General features: G+C 44.4%; 1 long non-coding RNA gene across 4 annotated transcripts; it reads left to right on the top strand.

Moving 5' to 3' along the window:
* Nucleotides 1-10,883: 10,883 nt before the first annotated feature.
* LOC125543579 (uncharacterized) lies at nt 10,884-13,772 on the top strand. 4 transcript variants are annotated; one of them, XR_015618581.1, is made up of 3 exons: nt 10,884-11,461; nt 12,469-12,894; nt 12,966-13,772. It is a non-coding gene; the product is annotated as an uncharacterized LOC125543579 (long non-coding RNA). The 4 variants fall into 4 exon arrangements; XR_007298585.1 differs by having other exon boundaries at nt 10,884-12,649; nt 12,763-12,894; XR_007298583.1 differs by having other exon boundaries at nt 10,884-12,894; nt 12,966-13,354; nt 13,421-13,772.
* Nucleotides 13,773-14,254: the final 482 nt, after the last annotated feature.

Here is a 14,254-nt window from a genome sequence, read left to right as displayed (position 1 = left end):
ATGGGCCTAAGGCCCACCCTAGGGCGCGCCCCCCTCTCCCCCTCTTGGCCGCCCCCTCCATCTAGGGCTGCCGCCCCTCTAGGGGTGGGAACCCTAGAGGGGGCGCACCCTCCTCCCCTCCTCCTATAAATAGTTGAGGTTTGGGGCTGCCCAACACATGACGATGTGATCTCTCCCTGGCGCAGCCCTACCTCTCTCCTCCATGTCTCTTGCGGTGCTTGGCGAAGCCCTGCTGGAGTACCACGCTCCTCCACCACCACCACGCCGTTGTGTTGCTGCTGGATGGAGTCTTCCTCAACCTCTCCCTCTCTCCTTGCTGGATCAAGGCATGGGAGACGTCACCGGGCTGTACGTGTGTTGAACGCGGAGGTGCCGTCCGTTCGGCACTAGGATCTCCGGTGATTTGGATCACGATGAGTACGAATTCTTCAACCCCGTTCTCTTGAACGCTTCCGCATAGCGATCTACAAGGGTATGTAGATGCACTCTCTTTCCCTTCGTTGCTAGTTTCTCCATAGATAGATCTTGGTGACACGTAGGAAGTTTTTTGAATTTCTGCTACGTTACCCAACAGTGGCATCATGAGCTAGGTCTATTGCGTAGATTCTATGCACGAGTAGAACACAAAGTAGTTGTGGGCGTTGATTTTGTTCAATATGCTTACCGTTACTAGTCCAATATTGTTTCGACGGTATTGTGGGATGAAGCGGCCCGGACCGACCTTACACGTACTCTTACATGAGACTGGTTCCACCGACTGACATGCACTAGTTGCATAAGGTGGCTAGAGGGTGTCTGTCTCTCCCACTTTAGTCGGATCGGATTCGATGAAAAGGGTCCTTATGAAGGGTAAATAGCAATTGGCATATCACATTGTGGTTTTGCGTAGGTAAGAAACGTTCTTACTAGAAACCCATAGCAGCCACGTAAAACATGCAAACAACAATTAGAGGACGTCTAACTTGTTTTTGCAGGGTATGCTATGTGATGTGATATGGCCAAAAGGATGTGATGAATGATATATGTGATGTATGAGATTGATCATGTTCTTGTAATAGGAATCACGACTTGCATGTCGATGAGTATGACAACCGGCAGGAGCCATAGGAGTTGTCTTTATTTATTGTATGACCTGCGTGTCATTGAACAACGCCATGTAATTACTTTACTTTATTGCTAACCGGTAGCCATAGTAGTAGAAGTAATAGTTGGCGAGCAACTTCATGGAGACACGATGATGGAGATCATGATGATGGAGATCATGGTGTCATGCCGGTGACAAGATGATCATGGAGCCCCAAGATGGAGATCAAAGGAGCTATATGATATTGGCCATATCATATCACCATTATTTGATTGCATGTGATGTTTATCATGTTTTTGCATCTTGTTTACTTAGAACGGCGGTAGTAAATAAGATGATCCCTCATAATAATTTCAAGAAAGTGTTCCCCCTAATCGTGCACCGTTGCGACAGTTCGTTGTTTCGAAGCACCACGTGATGATCGGGTGTGATAGATTCTAACGTTCACATACAACGGGTGTAAGACAGATTTACACACGCGAAACACTTAGGTTGACTTGACGAGCCTAGCATGTACAGACATGGCCTCGGAACACAAGAGATCGAAAGGTCGAGCATGAGTCGTATGGTAGATACGATCAACATGAAGATGTTCACCGATGATGACTAGTCCGTCTCACGTGATGATCGGACATGGCCTAGTTGACTCGGATCATGTAATCACTTAGATGACTAGAGGGATGTATATCTGAGTGGGAGTTCATAAGATGAACTTAATTATCCTGAACATAGTCAAAAGGTCTTCGCAAATTATGTCGTAGCTCGCGCTTCAGTTCTACTGTTTAGATATGTTCCTAGAGAAAATTTAGTTGAAAGTTGATAGTAGCAATTATGCGGACTAGGTCCGTAAACTGAGGATTGTCCTCATTGCTTCATAGAAGGCTTATGTCCTTAATGCACCGCTCAGTGTGCTGAACCTCGAACGTCGTCTGTGGATGTTGCGAACATCTGACATACACATTTTGATAACTACGTGATAGTTCAGTTAAACGGTTTAGAATTGAGGCACCGAAGACGTTTTTGAAACGTCGCGAAACATATGAGATGTTTCGAGGGCTGAAATTGGGATTTCAGGCTCGTGCCCACGTCAAGAGGTATAAGACCTCCGACGATTTTCTTAGCCTGCAAACTAAGGGAGAAAAGCTCAATTGTTGAGCTTGTGCTCAGATTGTCTGAGTACAACAATCATTTGAATCGAGTGGGAGTTGATCTTCCAGATGAGATAGTGATGTTTCTCCAAAGTCATTGCCACCAAGCTGCTAGAGCTTCGTGATGAACTATAACATATCAGGGATAGATATGATGATCCTTGAAATATTCGCGATGTTTGACACCGCGAAAATGTTGGGGAACGTAGTAATTTCAAAATTTCCTACGCACACGCAAGATCATGGTGATGCATAGCAACGAGGGGAGAGTGTGATCTACGTACCCTTTGTAGATCGACAACGGAAGCGTTTGGTTGATGTAGTCGTACGTCTTCACAGCCCGACCGATCAAGCACCGAAACTACCGCACCTCCGAGTTTTAGCACACGTTCAGCTCGATGACGATCCTCGGACTCCGATCCAGCAAAGTGTCGGGGAAGAGTTCCGTCAGCACGACGGCATGGTGACGATCTTGATGTACTACTGCTGCAGGGCTTCGCCTAAGCACTGCTACAATATTATCGAGGACTATGGTGGCTGGGGGCGCCGCACACGGCTAAGAATAAGATCACGTGGATCAACTTGTGTTCATGGGGTGCCCCTTGCCTCAGTATATAAAGGATGGAGGAGGAGGAGGCCGGCCAAGGCTAGGTGCGGCCAGGATGTGGAGTCCTACTAGGACTCCAAGTCCTAGTAGGAGTCCACCAAGAGGGGAGGAAGGGAGAAGGAAGTGGAGGAGAAGGAGAGGTGGCTGGCCCCCTTTTCCCTAGTCCAATTCGGACTAGAGGGGAGGGGGGGCGCAGCAGCCCCTTGGCCCTTTCTCCTCTTCCCACTAAAGCCCATCAAGGCCCATTGCTTCTCCCGTAACTACCCGGTACTCAGAAAAATACCCGAATCACTCGGAACCTTTCCGATGTCCGAATATAGTCGTCCAATATATCAATCTTTACATCTCGACCATTTCGAGACTCCTCGTCATGTCCCCGATCTCATCCGGGACTCCAAACTCCTTCGGTACATCAAAACTCATAAACTCATAATATAACTGTCATCGAAACCTTAAGCGTGCGGACCCTACGGGTTCGAGAACAATGTAGACATGACCGAGACACGTCTCCGGTCAATAACCAATAGCGGGACCTGGATGCCCATATTGGCTCCTACATATTCTACGAAGATCTTTATCGGTCAGACCGCATAACAACATACGTTGTTCCCTTTGTCATCGGTATGTTACTTGCCCGAGATTCGATCGTCGGTATCTTAATACCTAGTTCAATCTCGTTACCGGCAAGTCTCTTTACTCGTTCCGTAATACATCATCTCACAACTAACTCATTAGTTGCAATGCTTGCAAGGCTTATGTGATGTGCATTACCGAGAGGGCCCAGAGATACCTCTCCGACAATCGGAGTGACAAATCCTAATCTCGAAATACGCCAACCCAACATGTACCTTTGGAGACACCTGTAGAGCTCCTTTATAATCACCCAGTTACGTTGTGACGTTTGGTAGCACACAAAGTGTTCCTCCGGCAAACGGGAGTTGCATAATCTCATATTCATAGGAACATGTATAAGTCATGAAGAAAGCAATAGCAACATACTAAACGATCGGGTGCTAAGCTAATGGAATGGGTCATGTCAATCACATCATTCTCCTAATGATGTGATCCCGTTAATCAAATAACAACTCTTTTGTTTATGGTTAGGAAACATAACCATCTTCAATTAACGAGCTAGTCAAGTAGAGGCATACTAGTGACACTTTGTTTGTCTATGTATTCACACAAGTATTATGTTTCCGGTTAATACAATTCTAGCATGAATAATAAACATTTATCATGATATAAGTAAATAAATAATAACTTTATTATTGCCTCTAGGGCATATTTCCTTCAGAAAGTAGATATCAAGAAGGAGCATCAATTATTGATGGTTAGTGAAACCACTAGTTTCAAGAAGGGCAAGGCAAGAAGGGATACTTCATGAAACGGCAAATCAGCTGCTGCTCTAGTGGAGAAACCCAAGGTTGAACCCAAACCCGAGACTAAGTGCTTCTGTAATAAAGGGAACAACCACTAGAGCAGAATTACCCTAGATACTTGGTAGATAAGAAGGCTGGCAAGGTCGATAGAAGTATATTGAATATACATTATGTTAATGTACTTTACTAGTACTCCTAGTAGCACCAGGGTATTAGATACCGGTTCGGTTGCTAAGTGTTAGTAACTCGAAATAAAAGCTACGGAATAAACGGAGACTAGCTAAAGGTGAGATGACGATATGTGTTGGAAGTATTTCCAAGGTTGATCAAATATCGTACGCTCCCTCTACCATCGAGGTTGGTGTTTGCGTTGAGCATAGACATGATTGGATTATGTCTATCGCAATACGGTTATTCATTTAAGGAGAATAATGGTTACTCTGTTTATTTGAATAATACCTTCAATGGTCTTGCACCTAAAATGAATGGTTTATTGAATCTCGATCGTAGTGATACACATGTTCATGCCAAAAGATATAAGATAGTAATGATAGTACCACCTACTTGTGGCACTGCCACGTAAGTCATATCGGTATAAAACGCATGAAGAAGCTCCATGTTGATGGATCTTTGGGCTCACTCGTTTTTGAAAAGTTTGAGACATGCGAACCATGTCTATTGGTGTATATGCATGAAGAAACTCCATGCAAATGGGCCGTTTGGACTCACTTGATTTTGACTCACTTGAGACATGCAAATCATACCACATGGGCAAGATGACTGAAAGCCTCGTTTTCAGTAAAATGGAACTAGAAAGCAACTTGTTGGAAGTAATACATTTTGATGTGTGCAGTCCAATGAGTGCTGAGGCATGTAGTGGATATCGTTATGTTCTTACTTCACAGATGATTTGAGTAGATGTTGAGTATATTTACTTGAGGAATCATGAGTCTAAATTATTGAAAGGTTCAAGTAATTTCAGGGTGAAGTTGAAAGATCGTCGTGACAAGAGGATAAAAGATCTATGATATGATCATAGAGATGAATATCTGAATTACGAGTTTGGCACAGAATTAAGACATTGTGGAAATTGTTTCACAACTAATACAGCCTGGAACACCATAGTGTGATGGTGTGTCCGAACATCATAACTGCACCCTATTGGATATGATGCATACCATGATGTCTCTTATCGAATTACCACGATAGTTTATGGGTTAGGCATTAGAGACAACCACATTTACTTTAAATAGGGCACCACGTAATTCCGATGAGATGACACCGTATGAACTATGGTTTAGAGAAAGCTAAGCTGTCATTTCTTAAAAGTTTGGGGCTGCGATGCTTATGTGAAAAAGTTTCAGGCTGATAAGCTCGAACCCAAAGCGGATAAATGCATCTTCATAGGACACCCAAAACAGTTGGGTATACCTCCTGTCTCAGATCCGAAAGCAATAAGGGATTGTTTCTAGAATCGGGTCCTTTCTCGAGGAAAAGTTTCTCTCAAAAGAATTGAGTGGGAGGATGGTGGAGACTTGATGAGGTTATTGAACCGTCTCTTCAACTAGTGTGTGGCAGGGCACAGGAAGTTGTTCCTGTGGCACCTACATCAATTGAAGTGGAAGCTTATGATAGTGATCATGAAACTTCAGATCAAGTCACTCCCAAACCTCGTAGGATGACAAGGATGCGTACTACTTCAGAGTGGTACGTAATCCTGTCTTGAAAGTCATGTTGCTAGACAACAATGAACCTACGAGCTATGGAGAAGCGATGGTGGGCCCGAATTTCAATAAATGGCTCGAGACCATAAAATCCGAGAGAGGATCCATGTATGAAAACAAAGTGTAGACTTTGGCAGAACGGCTCGATGGTCGTAAGGCTATTGAGTACAGATGGATTTTAAAAGGAAGACGGACAATGATGGTAAGTATCACCATTAAGAAAGCTCGACTTGTCGTTAAGTTTTTTCCGACAAGTTCAAGAAGTTGACTATGATGAGACTTTCTCACTCGTAGCGATGCTAAGAGTCTGTTGGAATTATATTAGCGATTACTGCATTATTTATGAAACCTTGCAGATAGGATGTCAAAACATTGTTTCCTCGACGATTTTCTTGAGGAAAGGTTGTATGCGATACAACCGGAAGGTTTTGTCAATCCTGAAAGATGCTAATAAGTATGCAAAGCTCCAGCAATCCTTCTAAGGACTGGAGTAAGCATCTCGGAGTTGGAATGTATGCTTTGATGAGATGATCAAATATTTTGGATGTATACAAAGTTTATGAGAAACTTGTATTTCCAAAGAAGTGAGTGGGAGCACTATAGAATTTCTGATGAGTATATGTCGTTGACATATTGTGGATCAGAAATGATGTAGAATTTTTGGAAAGCATATAGGGTTATTTGGAAAGTGTTTTTCAATGGAAAGCCTGGATTAAACTACTTGAACATTGAGCATCAAGATCTATAAGGATAGATCAAAACGCTTAATGGTACTTTCAAATGAGCACATACCTTGACATGATCTTGAAGATGTTCAAGATGGATCAGTCAAAGAAGGAGTTCTTGCCTGAGTTGTAAGGTATGAAGTTAAGACTTAAAGCTCGACCACGGCAGAAGAAAGAGAAAGGACGAATGTCGTCCCCTATGCTTTTGTCATAGGCTCTATACGGTATGCCATGCTGAATACCGCACCTGATGTGTGCCTTGCCACATGTCTGGCAAGAGGGTACAAAGGTGATCCAGGAGTGGATCACTAGATAGCGGTCAAATTGTCCTTGGAGTAATAAGGACATGTTTCTCGATTATGGAGGTGATAAAGAGTTCGGTGTAAAGGGTTACATCGATGCAAGCTTTAACACCTACCCGAATGACTCTAAGTAGCAAACCGGATACGTATAGTGGAGCAACCATTTGGAATAGCTCCAAGTGGAGCGTGGAAGCAGCATTTATAATATGACCTAGAGATTTGCGAAGTACATACGGATCTGAATGTTGCAGACCCGTTGACTAAAAACCTCTCTCACAAGCAAAACATGATCAAACCCAGAACTCATTGAGTCTTAATCACATGATGATGTGAACTAGTTTAGTGACACTAGTAAACTCTTTGGATGTTGGTCACATGGCGATGTGACCTGTGAGTGTTAATCACATGGCGATGTGAACTAGATTATTGACTCTAGTGCAAGTGGGAGACTGTTGGAAATATGCCCTAGAGGCAATAATAAATTGATTATTATTATATTTCCTTGTTCATGCTAATCGTTTATTATCCATGCTAGAATTGTATTGATAGGAAACTCAGATACATGTGTGGATACATAGACAACACCATGTCCCTAGTAAGCCTCTAGTTGACCAGCTCGTTGATCAATAGATGGTTACGGTTTCCTGACCATGGACATTGGATGTCGTTGATGACGGGATCACATCATTAGGAGAATGATGTGATGGACAAGACCCAATCCTAAGCCTAGCACATAGATCGTGTAGTTCGTTTGCTAAAGCTTTTCTAATGTCAAGTATCATTTCCTCAGACCATGAGATTGTGCAACTCCCGGATACCGTAGGAATACTTTGGGTGTGCCAAACGTCACAACGTAACTGGGTGGCTATAAAGGCACAGTACAGGTATCTCCGAAAGTGTCTGTTGGGTTGGCACGAATCGAGACTGGGATTTGTCACTCCGTGTGACGGAGAGGTATCTCTGGGCCCACTCGGTAGGACATCATCATAATATGCACAATATGATCAAGGAGTTGATCACGGGATGATGTGTTACGGAACGAGTAAAAGAGACTTACCGGTAACGAGATTGAACAAGGTATCGGGATACCGACGATCGAATCTCGGGCAAGTACAATACCGCTAGACAAAGGGAATTGTATACGGGATTGATCGAATCCTCGACATCGTGGTTCATCCGATGAGATCATCGTGGAACATGTAGGAACCAACATGGGTATCCAGATCCCGCTATTGGTTATTGACCGGAGAACGTCTCGGTCATGCCTGCATGGTTCCCGAACCCGTAGGGTCTACACACTTAAGGTTCGATGACGCTAGGGTTATAAGGAATAGATATACATGGTTACCGAATGTTGTTCGGAGTCCCGGATGAGACCCCGGACGTCACGAGGAGTTCCGGAATGATCCAGAGGTAAAGATTTATATATGGGAAGTCTTGTTTTGGTCACCGGAAAGGTTTCAGATTTTATCGGTAACGTACCGGGACCACCGGGAGGGTCCCAGGGGTCCACCAAGTGGGGCCACCAGCCCCGGAGGCTTGCATGGGCCAAGAGTGGGAAGGGACCAGCCCCTGAGTGGGCTGGTGCGCCTCCCACAAGGCCCAAGGCGTAGCTAGGAGGAGAAAGGGGAAACCCTAGGCACAGATGGGCCTAAGGCCCACCCTAGGGCGCGCCCCCCTCTCCCCCTCTTGGCCGCCCCCCTCCATCTAGGGCTGCCGCCCCTCTAGGGGTGGGAACCCTAGAGGGGGCGCACCCTCCTCCCCTCCTCCTATAAATAGTTGAGGTTTGGGGCTACCCAACACATGACGATTTGATCTCTCCCTGGCGCAGCCCTACCTCTCTCCTCCTCGTCTCTTGCGGTGCTTGGCGAAGCCCTGCTGGAGTACCACGCTCCTCCACCACCACCACGCCGTTGTGCTGCTGCTGGATGGAGTCTTCCTCAACCTCTCCCTCTCTCCTTGCTGGATCAAGGCATGGGAGACGTCACCGGGCTGTACGTGTGTTGAACGCGGAGGTGCCGTCCGTTCGGCACTAGGATCTCCGGTGATTTGGATCACGACGAGTACGACTCCTTCAACCCTGTTCTCTTGAACGCTTCCGCATAGCGATCTACAAGGGTATGTAGATGCACTCTCCTTCCCTTCGTTGCTAGTTTCTCCATAGATAGATCTTGGTGACACGTAGGAAGTTTTTTGAATTTCTGCTACGTTACCCAACAACACTTGCACTTAGCACACTGGGTTAAGAGATAGCAGAGGAAGTGGGAGAAGAAATGCAGTGTGCGTCGGACCATGGCAACTGCGGTGATAGTGGCCGTGACGCCGTGTCCGACATGACGAGCATGGAGTCATGGACGAGCGACCCCGTCGGCGGCACGGCGAGCGACACCGGCGAACTAGTTGCGGTGCTCGTGCAAAGACATTGTATAGAGGAGGAGAATGCAGTGCTCACGCCATGGTATCGTCACTCCAGTGAACGAGAGAGGAGGCCGAGATGATCGACGCCGGAAACAACTCCAGTGTAGTAGGGCGAGAGAGAGGAGGCCAAGATGATCGACCCCGTCGGCGGCGCGACGAACTGCAGTGTGCACGAAGGCAGAGGACACAAGAAAGCAGTGTGCGCGCCATTGCAGCGTCAGTGCAGTAGGAGGACGACAGAGAGTGGGTCGAGATGAGCGACGCCGGAAACGACTCTAGTGTAGTAGGACGTGGGCAAGGAGATCAAGGGGAAGGGCTTCGGCGTCGAGAGGAACGAAAAGAAGAGCTCTGAGTAGAGGACAGAGGAGGTCGACATGGCGGCGTCAGTGCAGTAGACTGCTGTTGAAAGAGAGATGAAGCTACGATCGTCGAAATCAAAAACTTACAACATGAATATTGTGAGGGACTCTAAGATTAGGCTGCTGGTCAAAGGAAATTTCAAATGATCGATCGTGCGCGATGAATCTGACAAAATTTGTCCAGAATAGCTCCAAACGGGAACACGAGATTAAGAACTTACGCTTGACGAAACTACGAACCGGTCGCCTGAATGGAACCGTAGCATCGAGGTGCATCTTTTTCGTGTAGAGCTTACCTCGAATCGAAGCACCGTTGTGTAGATCAGAGAGAGAAGATTAGATAGAAGCTTACTGGAGGTTGAAGAAGACCTCACGTAATCACTTCACATTTTTCCGGTCTCCACTCGTGCAAGGGCCCGCTCGCTAGCGCTCCCCTGGGCCTGGCTCGTGAGAAATTACCGATTCGAGCGTTTCCAGCGAGCCAGGCTCTGGGCTACTTTAAAAAGCGTGAGGTGCAGGCCCAACAGTAAAAACGGGCAACCAAACAGGCTTCTTTCTTCCCGCACGGGCCTGGTTGGGCCCGATGCGGGCAACCAAACACGCCCTAAAGTTCCAATGGTTGAACACTGATGTCATTTTGAGCACGTGGCTAAGGAGAATCCATTTAGACAAAGAAAGAGCTCAAAGCATGCATCGTGGAGGTCAGATTTTGTCTTCGAATCTACACTAACCTGTGCAACCCTACCTGAGAAATTTGCTAATAACTCGCACTGTCCACTAATATCTACTCTTAATGTCTCAGTTGGTAGGATAGTCAATTATTTTTCGTCTCTCACTTTCGTCTGATTTTTTCCGTCTCACCTCTCACTACCCCTTTTCTACCGGTTTATTTTCCTCTATACTCTTTGCTTGTAAATCAACACTTTCCTAAGGTACAAAAGATCACTAGTCTAACTTTCCTAACTTACCTAAATCAACTGATTCTTCCTATCAATGCAATTTGCTTTAGGAAATAAAATAACAAATTTTAAGGAAACAAATAACAGAATTTAAAGAAAAATCCGATTAACTACTTAACCGATATATATCCGAACCTTCCTTCTTCAAATAAAAACCAATCAACAGTTATGGAGCGAATCATGACTTATCTTTTCTTCTCCAATCCTTCCCACCCAATCTCTCTTTGTTGTCTTCTCTTCTACTTCTTGCCTTCCCCCACGCCGCCTCCCCGTACCGCGCTGCCTCCAGCCTTCCCCCACGCGCCTCCCCGTACCACCTCCGCTGCCCGTGGCAACGCACTGACGTCTCCGCTGCGGTTTCCATCCCGGAGTTCGTCCAACCCCGGCATTCTCCCATGTCTAGGACTCCACCCCTATTCGATGGCGTGATGGGCTGCCTTGTGGTGCGTCGGCTCTCGCCCGTGAAGGTGCGGGCCGCCGGGACAAGGAGGTGGCCATGGAAAACTCCACGGTGCGAATGTCCTCCTTGTGTTGGAGTGCACGTCCGGCGAGGTCGGCGGTGAGGACTATGGTCGCTGCTAGATCAATGTTGGTCGGCCGTCTTGCCTACGTGTCTGTGACGCCTTATTCATGGCGATGACGACGACGTAGGCTGCGAGAGCCATCTTAGGGGCGTCTGCAAGTGCGCCACTCAGGGAAGCTGTGTTCTTCTTCACCGATAACCACAACCACGGATGACGTAGCACGGAAAGAACTGTGAGGCCCCTTGCTATTTTTCTCGTTGCTTGATCTGATTGCATAATCCCAGGAAATAATTTCTTGGTCTGATTGTGTGCAGATTTAGTTTTTATTATGAGTGTCATCTCTGCTATCATGTCTCTTCTGTAACAATCAACCGGCATGCCAATCCTTTCAAATTACTAGTGAATGCGCACGTGCAATGCACATTAATATTTAGACAATATATTAATTGCACGTGGATATTAGGTATGCTATTATTTGTGTGATAATTCTGTGATTAGTGCAATATTTGGTATGATATTAATTGCACGTTAAACATGTTGAACGCTCGCCATTGGAGCAGTGTTGGTCGTTGGATTGACCTGGTTTGATGGTCGAGATCAGTTGGATCTGCCCCTTTGGGTCTTTTTATATTGGTATAGATATAGATTATGGAGTACAAAATCTAGATTCATGAAATACGCTCCAGCTATGCTGCAAGACTAGATTATGCGGTACGAAATCTATACTCATGAAATACGCTGCATGCTACAAGAATAGATAATTTCAGGAGCTATGATGTAGTGAGCAAAGATATAATAGAAATATGGACATAAAACAAAGATATAATAGAAAGATGGACATACCCTACGTGCCTGATGTGTTATCCTTTGGTAACTCTAATGTAATGAAACTTCACAGGCATGGAATTTAAGGCATAAGGTATGCGTAGTTGCATACTATAAGGAGTCGCAAAGATTTATTTCTGTACCTCGTTTGATATCGTTCCTTGATTCATTATTCAAAATCTAGATGAATTTATCAAATCAATATGTTTGATTTGGAGTGAAGAGTGAAGAATATTAATTCGTAGTATTATTAAAATGCTTTGTTTAAGGTACATGGACTGTTTTAATCTATGATTTTTGGGCATGAATTTTTACCTATCATTTAGGTCTATAGGTATGTAATCTTTGATTCTTGTAAATAATATAACATCACTTTTACATATTAAACGTTCACATCCGTCACATCTTCTCTAGATGTTACATTGTCGCATTCTGCACAAATATGTGCAAATTCTGTTATTGGCAATGCTACAAGTATTTGGAGAACAGTGCAAGATATCAAATTCTTGGGGAAGCTTGCAGTATTGGTTAAAGCATTCTCATTCACGACTACCCAATCATCATATCTGAACATCATGACTTAGGGGCATATGAGGTATTCCTCTATTCTTAGTTAGTTACATAAGGGCAAGTGGTGATAGTGGGATTCAGGAGGAGTGGAGACAATCAATTGTTTTGATTCCTAAAGAAAAACTTCAAGAGTTGCAGCATCCTGTTTCTTTTGACGACCAAGAAGGATCAGAAGAAGACTTGAACAACTGTCCATCTGAAGCAGACCGTAACAATGATACTGAGATCAGCGTGGTTGAGGATGGTGATTATACTAAGTTTGAGAAACGGGTTAGTAACATATAATTGGGATGTTCATACTCCTTTTGTTTTCACATTGCTGATTGGTTTACCCTACTTAGATCCAAGAGATGTTCCAAGAGGCACTTGATGGGGTTCGTCAAGATAATTTTATACAAATCAATGCACTCAGGTATAAATTTCTGCATATTTTGAGTTGAGGCAAAAAGGAAGTTATAGGATATGTTTGTAGCTTTCCAATAGTACCATATTTGAGTTTGGTCAGTGACGCAAGAGTTGCACCCAAAATAAATTTATGTCTGACAATTATTTCATAGTGATTGTTATCTGTTTTGAAGATTTAAGCCACGAGTATGTCATAATTAAATTATGTCTACAACCTGAAATTTGTAGTTGTAGATAACCATATTGGTATCTTTTGTTGTGTTTGGTCAAGCAAAATTAAAGAGATGGAGGCATCATCGAGGAAACAACAAGTAAACGGATTAAGGTAGAAAAATTCTTTATAGTATTAGTTGTTGAACGATAAATTTATTGATGACTATGATTACTATAGTGATTCCAACATTGTGCTCGCCTTGCTAAACACTATGAAGCAAAGGAAAGCCACAAGAACAAATGTTCCCCTCAACCTGAAGATGTGAAGTAGACTGCTGCTCCCGGTATATGTGTTGTTTCCGCTGGATGATGCTCTGTTGCCTGATCACTCCTACCTGTCATGTTCTTCCCTTATCTTGATACTCGGTGAAGTAGTTCATGCTGCTAGCTTTGCATGCTACGGAGTCTCCATCTCATCTTTGATAAATTCAGTTTTGGTCTATACACGTATTTGTACCCAGGTCCAAGATCTGGCTGATGATATTGTTTTGACTAATAATGATCTGATTATTCATACCTTTTTTTGGACATATGTGTATGTCAGTATACATTATTAAGTATTGGGAAGAAGAGGGGGGGGGGGGGGGGGGTGATTTATTATATCTCGGTGTGGAACATCGTCTTTTAATTGAATCTGTATGTTTATTCAATCTGAATTTTTTTTATTTAGCCTGCACTAGCTAGCTTGTGATTTCCTATGTTGTAAACTGTAACTAATTCTTTTTTTCCATAGCTTTTCTTTTTCAATGGTAACGCGCGAGCATGCTACCGTTATGGTAGAGCCTGGGATGAAGGTTGGGTTCAGTATAGAACTAGGAGGTACTAGCACTATAGTGGGAAAGCGGTTGTCATCCATTGCTTCCTGGCCTGCCACGTTGGCGTCGATCTCAAGTGTCACCAAGGATACACCCCACTTACAAAATAGGCGACCAATCCTTGAAGCGAAGGGATGAACGAATTCTCGAGATCTGGTTCATTAAGGTCAGCATCACATGAAACCTTTAGCACTTCC

The sequence above is a fragment of the Triticum urartu genome, chromosome 3A (genome assembly GCF_056163025.1).
Source record: "Triticum urartu cultivar PI428250 chromosome 3A, HENAU_Tu73, whole genome shotgun sequence".
NCBI classification, from domain to species: domain Eukaryota; kingdom Viridiplantae; phylum Streptophyta; class Magnoliopsida; order Poales; family Poaceae; genus Triticum; species Triticum urartu.
This window is presented reverse-complemented; position numbering and strand designations above follow the sequence as displayed.